The sequence below is a fragment of the Myotis davidii genome, unplaced genomic scaffold, assembly GCF_000327345.1.
Source record: "Myotis davidii unplaced genomic scaffold, ASM32734v1 scaffold299, whole genome shotgun sequence".
Taxonomy (NCBI): Eukaryota; Metazoa; Chordata; class Mammalia; order Chiroptera; family Vespertilionidae; genus Myotis; species Myotis davidii.
In genome coordinates, this window is record NW_006293088.1 from 3,814,736 (window position 1) to 3,824,961 (window position 10,226).

The window sequence follows — 10,226 nt, forward strand, 5'->3', positions numbered from 1 at the left end:
TCGTGTAGATGTACCACAGTTTTCTAATCCATTCATCTACTGATGGGCACTTAGGCTGTTTCCCGATCTTAGCTATGGTGAATTGTGCTGCTATGAACATATGGGTACACATATCCATTCTGATTGGTGTTTCTGGTTTCTTGGGATATATTCCTAGAAGTGGGATCACAGGGTCAAATGGGAGTTCCATTTTTAGTTTTTTGAGGAAACTCCATACTGTCTTCCATTGTGGCTGCACCAGTCTGCATTCCCACCAGCAGTGCACAAGTGTTCCTTTTTCTCCACATCCTCTCCAGGAAAGGAAATGGATAAAACATGTTTATATATGGGGCCACTCCTTAAAGAATGGAAAACTTTTAATTATATAGAAAACTTTATTGTAATGATATTTGCTTTCCTTACCAATGGTAACCCAAAGAACCAAGTAAAAAAAAAAAACCCAGGAAGAAAGGAGGCGGCCTGAGTCACTCATGCTGGTGTTGAATCAAGAGCTTTCAACCAAGTGCAGAAGAAAATAGCAACCCTCAAGTTCCATAAGAGAACTCACCACAGTAGCTGCTGGTGTTGATTTATGGAATCTCCCCTAGCCCTCTTTCAGCCCCACCAAAACAAAGTTACCCTTCCTGAATACACTTGCTGCTGATGGATTCCTCTGTTCCAACCTGGCCACAAGCAAAACCACACTAAATGTGAGTAATTGCTTCAGCTCAAGTGACAGACCCATAATTTATAGGAAACTACTAAGGGATTTAGGACGGAGGTCAAACCAATGGCCCGTCAAGTGTAATATTATGCCCGGCACTTCCCAGTGGTCAGTAGTCCTCTGGAATTGAGCCAGGCACTTCTGCAAACTTTACCACAAAGGACAAAGGACAGGATTCTCTTCCCAAATCAGACCGTGTTCGTGGTACGATATCAACTCTTATTACCTAGTTAAAAATTAATTATCAAAATGTCTATCCGCTGAGTCTATCTGACTCAACCATCTTCACTGTTCATCATCTTTTATGGATCTTAAATGTTCGGGTTATTAAAGTGGTCAGCTCCTCCTATAACACAGCATCGAAGAAAAGGATGATGTTTCCCAGAGAGCTTCTTCAAGAGAAGCTGGCGGTGGTGGAAGAGTCCACTATGGCTCTACATTTCCATCCTGGAATTTTACGTTTCATCTCCAGTTTATTTTCCTGGAGTCGATGGTAGTCACAGGATCTCAACCGCAAGCCCTGATTAGTGGGGACTGAGAGTCCCACAGCATGTATCATGTTCAAAATAATTTCCTTTATGACCTTCCCAGTGGGTCTCAAGTGAGCATTGGTGGAAGGGAAAAGTAAAGTTCTCAAATTTTCATCCATAAAGTGGAGTCAAACATATCTGAAATGTGGGGAAATAGCTTCGTTCCTTTGAGGTTATTTTTCATGTATTTTCACTTGGGTATGTAATTCCTGGAGTGTTAAGGTCTTGGAGCAAGACGGCTGGAAAACTGACCTCTGAAGGCATGTCTGGGTTCATTCAAAGTAGGCGGGATTAGTAATCTTGAGATTTTAAGATGGTAAGGAGTGAAATGTGAGAATTGGTATTTCTTTGAATATAAAAGGCCCATAAAAGGGAGATGTTGATTAATATCCGCAAGGTTGCTTATTTTGGGGGTGAGTCTGGCTTTCCTTTCAGTAGACTGGATCTCTCAGAATTTTTCTCTCTCCTTTCCTGCAATCCAGGTTGGCAAGTTCTTTTGTGTATGTGAGACTGGTCGACAGATGAGCTCAATGCTTTACCCCTTCCTGGACCTAAACCCTTTGCTGTGTAACTTTGCATTATCTTCTCATTGTGTGTGTGTGTGTGTGTGTGTGTGTGTGTGTGTATTGGAGGCGGGTAATTCTGTCCCATTTCTTGACTTTGGGCTCAGTCATGTGATTTTTTTGGCCAAAGGAGTGACAGCATATGTGAGACAAGCAGAAACTCGACAATACATTTTGGCATTTGCATGCTTCTGCTGTGGAATCATGCCCGAGCTAGCCTGATGGAGGATGAGACCCATGGAGCCAAGCTGAGGCAACCAGCTGAGGCCTCAGATAAGTGAGAGAGCCCAGCCAAGATGACCAGTGACCATGGACATGGGAATGAGCCCTACTGAGCCCAGCATCAGATCTGCAGAACCAGGCAGCCAGCCCACAGACCATGGATCAAAACAAATGTTTACCATATACCACTGAGGTTTGGAGGTTGTTTGTTATGTAGCATTATTGTGATAAGAGATAACCAATACAAGATATAAATTATTTTTCCATTATATTTGATTCAAGGAAGAAACACAAGCATGGAATACCTTCTTCAAACAAGCTGTCCTTTGTTCCATCTTTGATTGGTTGACAGCTAATGCCAGTGAGCATTCCCTGTGCTGTGAGCCCCTAACTACAGGTGGTAAACACCTGTTTTGCTCTTCTCTGAAGTACAAGTGAGACATATTCTCCAGGGTGCATGGAGCAGGGGATCCCACCCTCTATCTTCATGTAAATATTGGTGGCTTTCATATTCTTATTTTAATGTGACTCTCCCTTGCTGGAAACTGGCCTGGAGTTTGGATGAATTCTATTGTCAGAAGAGAAAGAAGTTTGGGATCCTAAGGGATTCTAGCAGCTAGAGTATCAACTTGGATGGAAGCAAGATTGGAACAATAATAGCTAATGTTTATGGTGTGCTTCAGGAGGCCGGGAAGGACCGCTTAGCGGAGCTCTTTGCATGTGCATTCATTTAAGCCTCAGGACAACTCTGAAATAGAAACTGTTATTACTCCCATTTTACAGATGAGAAAACTAAGGTACAGGGAGGCTATGTAACTTGTCAAGGACACTGGCCCATCTAGTAAGTCATATAAATCCAGACAGGTGGACGCCAGAGCCCATGACCTTGACCACAAAATTATATTAGCTCTGAGTTACTTGGAGTACATGGGAGCCACATGCTCAGTGCACAAATAAACCCCATCTTCTGCCCCTCAGCAGGCTATCGAGGTTTCCACCACATACTGCCTATGAGAGGGCGTTTTCCTGACTCTTACCACCAGAACTAACAGCAACTCCATGAAGACACCCCAACCAGTCTTGCCCCAAGACCCCCTCCTTGCCCTTCTAATGATGATATCAGCCACATTGACCCAAGGCTTAGTGTGAACTATTTAACATATACCATCAACTAGAGGGTATTCTATGATGTCTATTTTACAGATGATCAAATAGAGTCTAGAAGAAGAATATGATCAGCTCACAAGAGACAGAATACTTTGAATACTTCAAAGCACCCACATTCTTAACCATGAGCTCTGTCTACTGTCTCCCTTCCAGGCTCTCGGGTTTTATGTTTGTCCTGGGTATCTGCAAGAAACAGAACTTTGCATTCTACCCCTAAAGTGATGGACGTGGGCCCTGGTTCTCCTGTCCTGGTAGAAATTTCATCTTAGTCTGGGTTCTGTGCTTTCCTTTCAGGAGGGAGGGGTGAGTCGGGTGAGGTACTGAGAATCTGCTCCCCCAGGGTGTACCTGTCTAGGAGGGAACATCCCTCCTCTCTGGTCTTTGGCCATCCACCCATCCATCCATCCCAGGGCCGCATCCCCTCTGAGCCCTCAAGCGCTGAGCCGTGTTGGCTGAATCTCAGCACCACATCTATGCAGTGTTCATGGGAGTGGTACTCTGTCCCTGGCCACGTGGGCTGGGGAAAACCATGAGGTGTCTTGAGCACATCTGCATTACTGAGCCTGTGTCCCTCTTGACTGACCTGCAGACTTTCAGTGTTCTATCTGGGGTCTGGCGTTCCAGAACATTCCCCAGGGAGGTGGGGCTAAGGGACCCTTCACAGGCATCCTCCAGCACCCTCTTTCCTCACTTATAAACATACTTCTTACTTAACGTTCTCTCTCATTGTGTTTTCAGTTGCCCTATGCATACATTTCCCATTTTTTTCCAAGTGGGTTGGAATTTTTTTCCTCCTGAGACATTAAGAATAACAATGGGTGCTCAAGCAAGTCATTAATTTCAAAGATGAAGTACTGCTGTGTGAGGTCATGCCAATTAATGTCCTAGTCGCACCCCTTGCCATCTGAGAAGTTGGGATCAAAAATACATCGTCTAGTAATCAAATGGTATTGCTACCCCTGATTTCTGATGTTCCGTGGATAGACTGTGGAACCTGCCTTCTTACTTAATTAGACTAAGTCCTCATAGTTCTTCGAATTTTCTAGAAAATTAGCACTAGCACTGAGCCACTGTGTAGTAATGTAAACAACAATGATGACAACAAACCCATTACCAATGATAGCTAACCTCATTGCCAGGTGCTTTAAAAGCTTTTTTCATTTGCTCACTCATTTCACCTTCGTAAAAATCCTATAAAGTAGGTACTTTTATCATCTCCACTCTACTGATGTGACAACCAAGGGGGGCACATAATTTGCCTAAAAGAACACAACACATACGAGGCAGAAGTGGGACTGGAACGCAGGTGGCTGGAACGCAGCCCTCCCCCTTAAACATCTGAAATGGATGTACTCACTATATACTTACTAAACTAGGTTAAAGAGAAAAGAGAAGCTATGTTTGGGGGATAAAAGACAGCAAATACATAAACAAGGGAAGTCAACTGCGCAAGTGTACTTTCATTTATTCTAGAATATTCTGACAACGTCAAAGCCTTCCATAGCTTCCAGCATCCCTTGTACAACTGTGCCACCTCTGTACACAGTGTGCCTCGCGTGATGCGGTCATGCCATCCTCCTGCCATTGTGCTCCGAGGTGCCCATCCCCCTTGCTGGAGTGCAAGTGAACTGAGAGGGCGGCACGTGCCAGAGGCTCAGTAAATGTCTGGGGGGGCTGCAGCCACCTGCACAGGGCGCCGGGCCTGTCCCACCTGTGGACGGTCCCCTCCCAGACTACAGGTGCCAGGCTCAGTGGCTGCCCTTGTTCCAGGGTGGATACCTGCTGTGACCACAGAGGAGGGAGAGCTTGAGGCAAAGATTCAGACTCTTCTGTTTCATTTGGGAGGTGCAAGCCCACGGCAGCAGGAAAGAAGGGGAGAAAGTGAAGGGGGTAAGGATGCGAATGGCGTGCGGTTGTGCTGACTTTCACTTAGTGACGGGCGGTGGAGAGACAGGCACGTTGCTCAGCAGATGCGTCCACCTGCATACAGGACGACGTCTCGGGGTGTCAGGCAAGAGGAAATCACGACTCAAGGTACTTTCTGGGAGCAAGAAAGTCGAGGTGATCTGTCTGCTAACTCCCCAGCCCCTTTCATTTCCTGTTTCCCATTGGTCATAGTTTGTCCCATGGAGACGGCTCCAAGGGACACCCAGTCCTTCAGGCGGGCTGCCCCTCTGATAATTACTCAGGAAGCCAGACCTCATGCTGGGCACCGGGGTGCTTCCTTCACATTTGGAAGTGGCAGAAACTCTGGGCGTGTGACTGGTGGGTCTGCTGCGGAAGCAGAACCAGGTGGGCCTGGTGGCGGAGATGGGCATGGGGCATGCTGTGTGAACCCAGGCTGTGTGAGGCCAGTGGCTGAAAGCTGCATGGGAATCAGAGGAGATGCAGAGATTGGTGTCCAATGCAGGGGAGAGCAGAAACAAGACTCTGCCCTGATGAAAAGTAAATTTAAGAGTGAGAATAAAAGATTTCCTGGATGGGTGAGCTAGCTTTTGTAGGCCTTCCCTGGTTGGTGGTATTTTCATTGAGACACGGAATATGAAAAGGAGATGGCCAGACACAGAAAGAACATGCCAGGCAGAGGGAACAGGAGATGCAAAGGCCTGCAGGTAGGAACAAGTTTGGTCAAGTTAAAGAACAAAAAGAATGCTACCATAGTTGGAGAAAAGTGAACAGGGAGAGTGGGAGGAAGCAGGCAGGAATCCAAATGGGGCATGGTGGGGTTTAGGTAGGAATTAGGTTTGGAAGTTGGATGGGAATGTAGCATCTGAGAGTTGAGTCATAATCCTGAAGCACTTTGAAGCAAATTGAATCCATAATATCTGAACTGCATTGATATATTAACTGTTTCAATTTATGGGAAATTATTATCGGTAATTATAACTATATCAAGAAAAGTAATTACTAAGACAAGTTTGAGAAGCTCTTGGCTACAGACTGCTCATTCCCTGTTGTCTGCTTTCCGATCGTTATTCCATGATGCCAGAGAGCACGGGGTGGGGAAGACATTTAATCTAATAAAGGTCGCCCTCGTATCTCTCCCTCGCTGTGACATGCCATTTACTGAATCATCCATTATTGCCCAAAGAACAAAGATGAGCTTCACTAAGCAAAGGGATGATAAAGTTCACTTGAAAATTGGGGAAGAAATTGCAAAACTATTGGAGGCCAAGGGCACAATCATGTACAGAAATCAATAGCTGTCAGCCAACGAGGAGGGAAGAGAATGAATAAACACAGTAAATAACGCTGAGAAATGACTCAGTGCCAAGGAGCCATCCAAGGAGAAGTCTGGGAGCGTGGTGCAGAGGCCGGCACCGGAATCAGACGGGACTAAGTGTGGATCTCTGCTCTACCACTCGGGCGTGACACGTATCCAGTGGTAGCCTCAGGTGACTCGTCTGCACAATGGGAAGAGCAATACTACCTCTGTCCTGAGCAGCTGGGAGCACCACAGGAGAGCGTGAATATGAAGCTCTTCACGTGGGCACATATTTCATGCTCAAACAGTGGTAGCATCCTCCTCTGTCTCCCTCAACCAAGGTTCATCAACATAACACAAGAGAAAGGATAGCACAGGGAGGAACTTTTCAAAGCCCATTTTCTCAGGCTGGCTGAGAAGAGAGGAAGCATACTTTAAAAATCCCACAGAATTCTTCAGTGTGACTAGATGCCCATTGGGCTTTCCATTGCCTCACATCATTGACAGTGAAATGAGCTTCTTCCAACCTCTATTCAAGCTCTAAAAAGTTTAATTATTCACACATGCTCACAAGAGCCCTCCCTATATTAAAAAAACATCAAAGGGAATTCAGGACTCGGAGTAAAAAAATGGCAGCACTAAATAGTCTGTAACACTTCCCGCACGATACCATCTCTTCCTCTTGTTAACACATACACAATTTTAAACATTTGATGTAAGTGTTTTTGTTGGTGCTGGGTTTGGGTTCAGTCTGAAAGACTGAACAGGATGGAACCTGGTGTTGGTGAGAGTGATGACAAGACAACTCAAAAGTTACGAATTGATAGGCAAGTACTAGAGGTAGGGAACACCGTATTCTGGTATTGGCATGATGTATCAGGAGACATCATCCTTTTTATTCCTCATGTCATTTTGATGACGCACATATGACGGTCCTATTTTTTCAGATAAAGAAGGTAAGGCTTCTTAAAGTTGAGCTACTTCGTCAAGGTTATCAGCTATAGGATTCAAAAGGAGATTGATCTGGATCCAACAGTATGTTTTACTTCCTCATCTATCCACCATCCATCCATCCGTCAGTCTGTCCATTTATCCAACTATCAGCCATCATCAACTGTCCATCCACCATCTATCATACATCTGCCCATCCACAATCCATCTACAATCCACCCATCCATCCTCCATCTAGTCACTGATGAATCCACTGTCTATTCATCCACCATTCCACTCACTTATGCATCCTTCCATTAATTAATGGAAGCAATTTCTGTTCATTCTTCCCCAAAATTTTATCTTAAATCTGTCCCCTTCTTTCTCCATTGCCAATGCTTACAACCTACACTGACCCACCATCCTCTCTTGCCTAGACACTTGCAGTGGCTTCCTATCTGGTCTCCATAGTTTCATGCTTTCTTCTCTATAGCCATTGTCATCACAGCTGCCAAAGCGATCTTCTCAAGGGGCACATTCCTCCCCTGACTAAAGTCCTCCAATGTAACTGCCACTGCATTTGAGGACCCAGCCTGCCCTGGCTGTCCCTCTTACCACCTCTCTCACCGGCTGCTTTCCGGCTCATGCCACTCAAGCCCGGCTGGTCAGCTATGTGTTCCGCAAACAGGCCATGGCTGTTCTTGCCTTAGGAACCTTCCAATTGCTGCTCTGGCCTAAATGGTCTTCTCTTGGTTGACACCTTCCTTCTCATTATATAGATCTTAGCTGCTATCACCTCCTCACGAGACACCTTTTCTAATCACGCCATCGCTCTGGGCTTTGGTGTAGGCAGAAATGGATGGTTTTCCTTCTTTTCATCTTCTTCCTTCTGCCTTGGTCCAGTTCCATGGCCACATCTTTTCTACCTTTCCTAACAATTGGCTGCTGTCCTCAAGTACTGACTAAGGGGACTCCCCTCCCCCCAAGTGCAGAGGGGACCATGGACACCCCTCTTGAGGAGTGTGTTGCAGCCATCCACTTGACAGAACATTCTGCCTGCATCTCTGTTCCCTGTGCTTCATCACAGGACTTCCGAGCTGGCAGTCTCAGCACAGCATTCATTCTTATTCTACCCACTGTACCTCGCTAGACACTTCTCAAGCACATTGTTTATGAAATATGTAAGCACACAGCCTTTAAAAGAACCCGCTCCTATAAAATGGTCAATAACAATAGCTTTGGTGTTCAACATTATTACCACCCGGACTCACTTATTTCTTCCGAATAGTGTTCAGTGCATCCACGCAACACCATCCATTTTGCTCCGGATCATGACACTATTTCTTGGTGTTTTACAAAACACATTATTCAGAGCCTGAGACCTCCACGGAATGCCAATGAGGAGGAGCGCGCCCAGCAAGGACAATGAAAACAGTCACCTCATCCCGACGCTGCGCCCACAGCCTCCAGGGAGATTTGTGCTGGAAGGCTCAGAGGTTTCGCCAGGCACCTTGTCTTCATCGACAATAAGAACTGGACATCACGGCCTCTTTTCTAGAAAACCCTGGTGCCCACCAGGACATGCTCAGTAGAAAACACATTCACCATCCCACCCTCTACCTACCTTCTTGCCTGGGAGACCAACATTCATTATTACCACTCTGCAACCTAGACTTTTTTTTTTTTAACTTGTTAATGCTACTGAGGATAGCAAAATAATGCCTCTAGCCACCCTGTATATTTGCTGTTGCCATCTCCACAGATAAATTGCCCAATTTTCTTAGCAAATTCAGCAACAATAACAGTTTTCTGCTAGCAAAATAACCTTTCATTTCATAAGAAAAAAAGATGGAATGGAAACAAGTAAAAGAGGTCTGATGTCTCCTGTGATGCCCACTTCCTAATTTTCGGTTTTCGCTAGCTGTGGGTGGGAGCCGGCTCTTCATTCCTGATAAATAAAAGTGCTGCATTTCACATTCAGTCTATGGCTGTCCTTGAACGGCTGGCCAAATAATGTTGGTAGAAAAGATCTATTACAACTTTGTAACTTCAGAGGGAATATAGTGGATGCTTTTTTTGGGGGGCGGGGAGGAGGCGAGTTCTGCCTGACATATATCCCCCCATAATCTGATAGTAGCACCCCACATTTTTATGGCCAAGATTCTTGGTAATTGCACTCAGCAGGACGTATTATGGGAATTGCTGCCTTAATCCATCAAAAAGAAGAGAAGCATTTTCAGAGAAAGATCTGGGAGAAGGGAACGCTCTGATTTCAACATTGGTTACCACCTCTGCCAAAGAAGGGGCAGGAGAATGAAAAGGGAAAGAAAAACCCGGTGCCAATCCCACAAGACCCACGCCTGATACCAAGATGAAGACAAAGACTGATAACCTGGTGTGACATGAGCTTGAACCAAGAGACCCATAAAAGCAAGAATCACCAGCCATCGCAATGAGGAGACCCTCTTGCAAACTGCTGCTGCTGCCTCCCTCAGAGATGCCTGGCCAGGCGGAATATGAACATCCAAGTTACACAAACCACCAACAATCAGATGCTGCTGGTGCAATACTTTTCCAGTCACGGAACAGCCAAGAAAGCGTGACTTGGTGCCTTGCCGCTGCTCAGCCTGATTGAGCTCTCATTCTAAAATTCAAGCCCAGATTTGCGGGGAAGCAAAACTCCACCTGGGACATGTTCTTGGCTTCTTCCCAGTTCTTACTTGAACACGGATGTGTAGGAAGACATGCAGATATGGCACATATGTGCAAGATGATTCAGGTAATGACGTACGGGGAACAGAACCTCGGGCTCCAGGGCTGCGTTGACCTGAATGGCTATCCAGACTGGACCGTTTTCCAAATGGGTGACTTGGCCAAATTATTGATCTTCTTGTGCCTCAGTTCCT

The 10,226-nt window shown here is 45.7% G+C and overlaps 1 long non-coding RNA gene across 1 annotated transcript in view; it reads right to left on the reverse strand.

Moving 5' to 3' along the window:
* Window positions 1-10,226, reverse strand: part of LOC107183591 — a 16,775-nt gene that overhangs the window by 2,147 nt on the left and 4,402 nt on the right. Inside the window, exon 2 of the long non-coding RNA XR_001514380.1 lies at window positions 3,020-3,026. This is a non-coding gene — a long non-coding RNA (uncharacterized LOC107183591). The remainder of the gene's footprint in view (window positions 1-3,019; window positions 3,027-10,226) is intronic.